Source organism: Leopardus geoffroyi, chromosome D4, assembly GCF_018350155.1.
Source record: "Leopardus geoffroyi isolate Oge1 chromosome D4, O.geoffroyi_Oge1_pat1.0, whole genome shotgun sequence".
Lineage (NCBI taxonomy): Eukaryota > Metazoa > Chordata > Mammalia > Carnivora > Felidae > Leopardus > Leopardus geoffroyi.
In genome coordinates, this window is record NC_059342.1 from 71,736,971 (window position 1) to 71,745,411 (window position 8,441).

Below are 8,441 nucleotides of genomic sequence, written 5' to 3' on the forward strand. Positions count from 1 at the left end.
TAAACCTTGACTGATTTTTTTTAGTTTATTTATTTATTTTGAGAAAGAGAGAAAGAAGGGGAGGGCAGAGGGAGAGAGAGAATCCCAAGCAACCTCCACACTCTCAGGGTAGAGCCTGACACAGGGCTTGAACTCAGGAACCATGAGATCATGACCTAAGCTGAAATCAAGAGTCAGACGTTTAACCCACTGAGCTGCCCAGGTGCCCCATCCTTGCCTGATTATTCAAAGTTCTGTAAAATACTTCTGGATTACAGTGACATCTGGCCATCAGTTCCCCAATTATCTTGTCCATGTCTTACTAGAAAGACTGTGAAGACACTGGGGAAAAGGTGAAAACTGATCATGAACCAAAACTAAATCAAATAAGTACTTTCCCCTTTAGATTAATTGTTTTATCTGCCTAGAAATACAGGATGTTTGTCCTTCATCTTTATCATTAAAAGTGTTCCCAGAATGAATTTGATCGTGAACTTCTTTTGATTTTCTTCAGGAACATTTTCCTGTCCTGCAGTTGAATTGTTCCTACTGTTACATTTGTTTTGGGTCTCTTCTGCAGGATCACAGGCTTTACCTATGAGGAAGCTCTGGGTCTGTCTTCCATACCTATCATTTTTCTTTTACATTATTATCCTTTTCTTGTACATTCTGCAGGAACATGTCCATTTTGTATTGCACTATATTGATGAGCTTTTCCATGATCCTAATTCTCCCCCTCTCTCTGTCCTTATATGTAGAATTTAAGATGTTTTTGGATTCTTTGTGGTCATTCTTTTTCTTAACTGGTGACTTCACATATGCCCACTGCCCATTAAAATGTCAGAAGACACTCAGTGATTATATCCAAATGATTATATCCAAATTGCCTATCAGGAGTGGAGGCAAGAAATTCACACTTCCAAATATCTAAACAATCAGAAAATGGGGGCTCCTGGGTGGCTCAGTCGGTTAAGTGTCAAACTTTGGCTCAGGTTATGATCTCACGGTTCATGAGTTTGAGTCCTGCATCTGGCTCTGTGCTGACAGCTCAGAACCTGGAGCCTGCTTCAGATTCTGTGTCTCACTCCGTTGTGTGCTCTCTCTCTCTCTCAAAAATAAATAAACATTAAAAAAATTAAACAATCAGAAAATGTACATCCAAAAAATTGTTTTCAGAAAAATTTGCATTAATACCTCCATATGATTTTTGTACAAACAGCTAACACAAGGGAGAAAAAGAAGTAAAATAATGGGAGGGGCGCACTGTTTCATACCCAACTCTATGATAATCAGAGAAAAACAGTATAAGAATTTCAAGACAATCACTTGTAATATTCCAAAGCATTGCAAAGGTATAAGTAAAGAAAACATAGTCCATAGAGCAAAAGATAGAAAAAAAAAAAAAAAAAAAAAAAAAAAGACTAATGGGAAAGTATAGAAAATCCCAGAAATAAGAAAAAATAAATTAACTATAATAAAATGGAAATTGAATCACTTTCCCTAGGAAATAAAAAGCCTCTCAGATGTGTCAGAAAACAAAGTACAGCCATATTCCATTTCTATGAAACAAATTCAAAGCAAAAGTAATATTAAAATGGCTATAATAAAGACATGATCAAAGATATGAAGTTATTGCTAGCAAAAACAAAGGAATGATCACAATATTAATATCAAATAAATTTGAATTAAAGGCAAAAAAACATGAATTGGGTCTAAAAAAGCAATTCATATTAATAAAAGATCTATTTAAAATGAATAATATTCATAACAGTGTTTACACATTTTAATAAAACACAAAAAGAAATAAACACTAACATAAGCACAACGGTATTGAAATATTTTAGCACGATTTTGGTCATTCTACTAAAAACTTTTAACAAGCTGTTGCTACTGATTGAGACCAATATATGGCACTTGAGGTACTTTAGTGATTTTGAGTCTATATGAATAAAAGTTCCAGAAGGATCCTCAAATCAGCTGAAGGGGTAGCCTCAAATAAGCTAAATCTTATAGTTCTGAAAGAAAGAGTGCCCAGATGTTTTAAAAGCCTGAAGAGTTGTGTGATCAAATATTCATGCTGATTTAAAGCATATGCTGCATCCTATAGAATAATATCCCAATCATGCAGAATTTTGTCTCCCAACTGCCTTCTCTAGGTCATTCACTATTTCTAGGGATGAGGTACATGGTAACACCAGTGAATTTCTTAGGCATAGATCTTTGACATACTTCTTTTACCACTCTTAGTCAGATGAAATATTGTATGGAATACCATGACAATGGACAGTCCAGTCTATAAATCCACAGAGGAGTGCTGTCAGGGTGAGGTACATCTCTGTCATAAATCTGTATGTATTCTTTAAAAATAAATTGCTGCATGCTCTATGATGGTGATGGCAGGTCACATTGGAAATGGTGCCTTATCAGGGCCACAGCATTGGTCTCACTTATTGATAAGGTAGACTATCATCAGGGTAACCACCAAATTAACCTTGATAAAATGAAATCTACATTTCTGAGTCCATGCATAACCTCCACCTCTGCCAATATGGCCACTTTGTGCATAAACCCACCAAACAAGCCATTTGAGGACTGGGGGGAGAGACTGATATCCAAAGGATGGGTCATCTTGTCTACCTGATTGTTGAGATCTTCCTCTATTGTGGTTACTATCTGATGAGATACAAATATCTTCAAACTCTTTGGCCATTCTGTGAGGTCCATCCACATATCTCATATTACCAATTCTGTTCTAAGTCCCAGACCTACAGTGTGAACAGAGTTTATTCCTACCATTTGGCATGCATATAACTCACTAAACACCAGAAAGTATATTCATTTCCTCCAGCAGAAATATCACATTTGGAATACCAGCTGCAATCAGAGATACCACTGATAGTAAGTTTAGTAGTCCACTTTAGTAATACCACTGCATACAGCCTCTTACCATTTTCTCATTCTCCACTTACAGTCAAGCTGAGAGGTTATTTTCCTTAAATGAGAGGGCAACATTGCGCAAGAATTCCCATGCTGAGGGTCTGATTCTAGGGCTACTTTTTGTGCCAAATACCAGAGTCCTGACAATAAACAGAATTCTCCCCAGTACTTTAATGAAAGTACTACTTACAAATATATGGGAAGTATTAAGAAATGTCAAGGCACTCTGAAATTAGCATAAATAGGGAGCCATTGCCACCCCTAGGCTGAGAGACAAGGGGAGGAACTAGTGTTACTGGGGCCCAGTGAGAAGAGAGTCACCAGTATCGAACTGTACTCATGCACAGTTATAGCTATTGTCAAAGATATAGCATTGAAGCAGTTGGAATCAAGGAATAAATATTCTGATATCTCTCTCATACCACTTTCTGACCTCCATCAGCTAAATCCAATTTGAAGTGAGACAACATAGTCTTGGTGATACAGTGGGAAAAGGTTAGTCTTCTAGGTTAAACAACAACACAGAGAAGATAGACAATGGGTATAAGGATGAAGAGACAGAATAATCAGCACAGAAATGCATAAACAAAAAGCTTATGTGGCCCTGCTTTCAGATAACAAGGACTAAACTAATGATCTACCTAGAATGTGTAGCACTCATTGTATGAAGATACTTCTACAAGTTATTTTCATAGTGATTTATAGTGAACAAGTAGTTTGGTTAGCCCAACCCAACACCTTTTCTGGGAATTCCACCCTCCTTTTACAAGTCCATCTATGTAGTCTGAAGAGCTGAATAGACCAGTAAAAGTAGGGTCAAGAATAATGCAGATGTGCAGTGAGAACATGGGAAAAAATGGAGAAAGAAGACATAGAAAGCAATTCCTTCGCAGTTTATTCCTGAAGTACAGCATCATATTGCCCTTGAATCCCATAAGATTCCCTAGAATCCTTCAACAACATGGGTTTGAACTACATGGGTCCACTCATACAGGAATTTTTTTTTTTTCAGTAAATACAGCACAGTACTGTAAACGTGTTTTCTCTTCCTTATGATTTTCTTAATAATGTTTTCTGTTCTCTAGCATACTTTATTGTAAGACTACAGTACATGATACATACAACATATAAAATATGTGTCGATCTGCTTTTTATGTTATCAAGAGGTTTCCAGTCAACTGTAGACTATTAAGTTTTGAAGGGGTCAAAAGTTATACACAGATTTTCGACTGCATGCAGGATCACCAGACTTAACCTCCCTGTTATTCAAGGGTCACTTTTTCCTTAAGTTTAATTGGAGTTTGGTTTCTGTTACCTAGAATTCTAACTAATAGATCATCATTATGAATGCATAGTTAGATTTAACACATCTTTACCCATTAATATATCATATCAATTTGAACTTGTATCAATGTTTCCTTCTCAATCTCAGGTGATTCTTTTTGAAAAAAATATGAGAAATTAATGAAAAGAAAAAGAACATTACATATATTGGTTGAACGGAGAGGAGTCAAAGAAAAGAAATTGGGAGAGAAGTGTGCTACAGTTTTTCTACTACAAAAGGAGAAAGCCTATTATATCTATATAAGCAATTCTAGGAATAGATCACTGCAACTGTACATTAAATTTCATGTGGAAGGTAGACAATCTTTGAATTATCTCAATTCCTACCTGGCAGTGTGTCCGACTCACAACTAGTTTGATTTTACTTTCTCAGTGTACTCGCATTTCAGAAACTACCAGAGACCTTTTCCCTTCTCAAACCCTTATGAAAGTCTACATACTCCCCACTGGGAGAACACAAATAAAATGGATGTTCTTGAGGAAAAAAGTTGTTGAGAAAATGACTTTCAATGGGGTTTGAATCCACAAGCTTTCTCTGCCAAAACTCCCCATCTCAGATTTCTATACCAAGATCTTAGCTTAAAACACTTATGCACTAAAATAAATATCCTCAAGAAAATAACATTATCTTAATGTTCTCTCCTAAATCCAAGATTACTTCAGGAAAAGTAAGTTAATTTAATGTCAGAATTGGCCACAGAAATTCAGTTTGAGTGTATGTTGAAAAAACATTATGAGACTCCAATCCTGACCCAAGAAAGGTTAAAATGGTTTTGCTTGGTTGGTTGTGTTTAGTTGGCAGGGGAATGTTTATTCTCCCTCCATACTGCTATCATAAAACACATTGATCATTGTCGATAGCCATTTGGGTTTACTATTTATATTTGAGAGGTATCGCAATATTGAGCCGGGAAGTCTCTATCATAGGAGGCAAATGATTTGGATCATAAATAGTTGTTTACTAATAAATCCAGCTTATTCATCTGTTTTCTGTTTATGTTACTAACTATCAGAGTTAAATGAGTGTTTTCGTTTAGACAGATTCTGATTCTTGAGTCTCCTTCAGGCAAATTTTGAATACCAGAGGATTTTTTTTTTTCACCAACCATCACAAGCAAATATTTAGCCTAATTTCCAAATTTATTATTGCATTGTGATTCCTGCCACCTTATCTTTTCCTAATTTCATGGAAGGAACATAAAAATAAGGACATTTTAAATCCAATGGAACAAACATTGGATATTTTCATGTGCCAAGCCTGTGCTAGTCATTTAGAGTAAAAAAAAAATGAATACAGTTCCTGATCTATCTGGAGATGAAGGGAAAGCAGAAGTCCCACAAGTATTGACCTCTATTGTCCACAAAGGCAAGACAATTGCTAAGAGTAGAGAGCAATGGGGAAGAAAGCAGATGCAAGGGAAAGGACATAAAGAGAGCAGTAAAATTTGGGATTTGCTATTAAAAAAAGGGCAAGCATTAACTGAGTACTATGTGCCATCCAGTGGATAAATTTCTTTAACATACATTTTTTAATCCTTAAAATAATCTTTTGATGTAGGTACCACTGTTCTCATTTTAGAAATTAATTAATGGAGAATCAGAGAGGTTAAAAGACTTTCCCAAGGTCATACAGCCTAGTGAATTGTAGAATTGGGATACAACCTGCTACCTATAAAAGGAATTGTCTAGAAAACAAGCAAAGAACTGCTGAATGGCAGTAAGTGCCATGTTAAATTTAACATCTATGAATTTACACTAATACAAATTTGCAGAACTATGCTATTTTTTCCAACAAGGCTTGGCAACTCAGGAAAAGGAATGCAGAAAGCTAATTGTTGAAGTCGTCTAGGATTGACTGAGAATTGACATGGTTGTTGTGGGTAAAGCATAGTTGTGATAAAAGAATTGAATGTACTGAAAAATCCTTTGGAAATGAATGTTAGGTTACAAAGGAGACAGGTGTCTGGCTGGCTCAGTAGTAGAGCATTGACTCTTGATCTTGGGGTCATGAGTTTGAGCCCCATGTTGGGTATAGAGATTACTTTTAAAAATGTAGAGTTAATGGCACAGAATAGATCATCCATACAATCATTATCCATAGATGATGTGGAAAGATGGGAGGAACTGAGATGGAGAAGAATTAGCCAAGTGCTAATATTTTAGATGGATGGTGGGGAAATGACCAGGCAAGTTGGTATATGACAGCAAGCAGTAGGGTGGAGGGTAATGAGCTTAAATGGAAAAAGCCTAGTGGAGAGGGTTTTTATAAGATGGTGGAGAAATGGAGGTGGCAATAGTAAGCTAGAAAGATACCAACACTACCTTCTGGTCCTAAGGTGCATAAGCTTTGTGAAAGTAAACAGCCACAGCCACTTATAAGAGCTTCAGGTCTTCTCAGGAAAGACCCAGATTTCATTAAAGGCAAAGAAGTAGAGGAGTACTCAGGCAAGAGATTGAAAATATGAGGATAGGTGTTGCTGGCTATGGAGCAGCCATTCTAGAAAGAACAGCAAAATAGTTTGGGAGGTGAAGGAATAAGTGGTTAGTTCGAAAGTAAGGAAGCAGCAAGTACAATAGAAATTTAACTTATGCTGTAACTGACTACAACGGAAAGAGAAGCATGGAGGATCAGGTCTCAACAGTCTTTCTGAGAAAGGCAATCATCAGTCACAGTAGCCAGAAGACTTAACTCACTTGACTGAGTTGATGGTGGATCCAGAACCTATAGATAAAACTAGCTACTGGATGAGCTTCCATTTATTAAAAGAATATTATGTACCAAGTATTATTTGTATTGATTTCACTTAAACCTTACAAAAGTCTGTGAGTTAAGTATAACTATTCTAAATTTACAAATTGAAAACAGAGGCTTAAAGGGACTAACATAGCAAAGCCAGGATCCAAAATTTAACAGAGATTGCTACCAGTGGCTCATGAACTGTAATAGGCTGGAAACAATTTGAATGTTTTGTTTGGCTCTCACATTCTCAAAGGAAATACATATAGGTCAGTAGCTAGAAGAGTTCTATCTAGACCACCTTACTTGTTTTTAATGTTATTGCATTACTCCTGTGGGCATCTAAATTTGCTAGCCTTATTTAAACTAAATGGGTCTGACTCCATATTTTATGTACTCTACAGTATTTAACAAGGAAAGGCAGATTCCATTTTCAGCCATGACAGAGTAACCACCCTAAACAAATCTAAAATTAGAAGAAATATATAAGGCAACTGTTTTCAGGTACTGAACCACAAGGAATGTAGGATCATGATCCTTAAGAGAAGGAAAATGCAGATGAATGACATATTTTCCCTAGATTTCTGCCTGGAGACAATTTCCAGATGACTGAATAGAGAGGTGAAGTCCAAGCAGAGCACAGCAGCCTCACTGAGCTAATGAGGTAGGAACCAGAGTTTGGAGCTACTAAGGCAGCTGGAATTTGCATCATGGTTCAAGAGAAGTAATTGCACAGAGGAGGGGTCCTGAAGTCTGCATGGGGTGCCCAGTGGGTTACTGGACAAGGCTAGGCTATATATTCACAGGATGAGACTGCACAATGTCCAGCAAAGCATAGATAATGCAGGACTGAGGGTTGACTGGAGGCAAGAGAGATCATACAGAATTGAGAGATATGAGATTCCTAGTCCAGCCAGTGTGGAGATGCCTTGTTAAGAATGCCATAAATGTCATGTCTTAGAAACAAGGACCATAACCTTAAGTAAAAACCACATTCTAAGAATAGGAAGAGCAAGGGTCAAAAATACTTGAAAACATAATGGCTAAAAATTTCTAAAATTGGTGACAACCATAAGCCTTCAGATCTAAGAAACCCAGCAAACTCCAAGTAGTATAAACTAAAAAAAATTTAAATCAAACCTGGTATATTACAGTCAAACTACTACAGAGAAAACTTTATAGGAGCTATAGAAGAAAAAATGACATTAAATACAGAAAAACAAGGGTAAAAATGATGTCTGATTTTCTATCATAAACTATGGAGGATAAAACACAAAGGAATGTCATCTTAAAATGCTAAACAAACAAAAGAAGCCTACCTAAAATTATTTAACCAGTGAATATATCCTCTAAAAACAAAAATGAAATAAAGATATTTTCAGATAGAAGAAATATAAGAGAATTTGTATCCCGACCTGCACTATAAGAAATGCTAAGGTAAAGA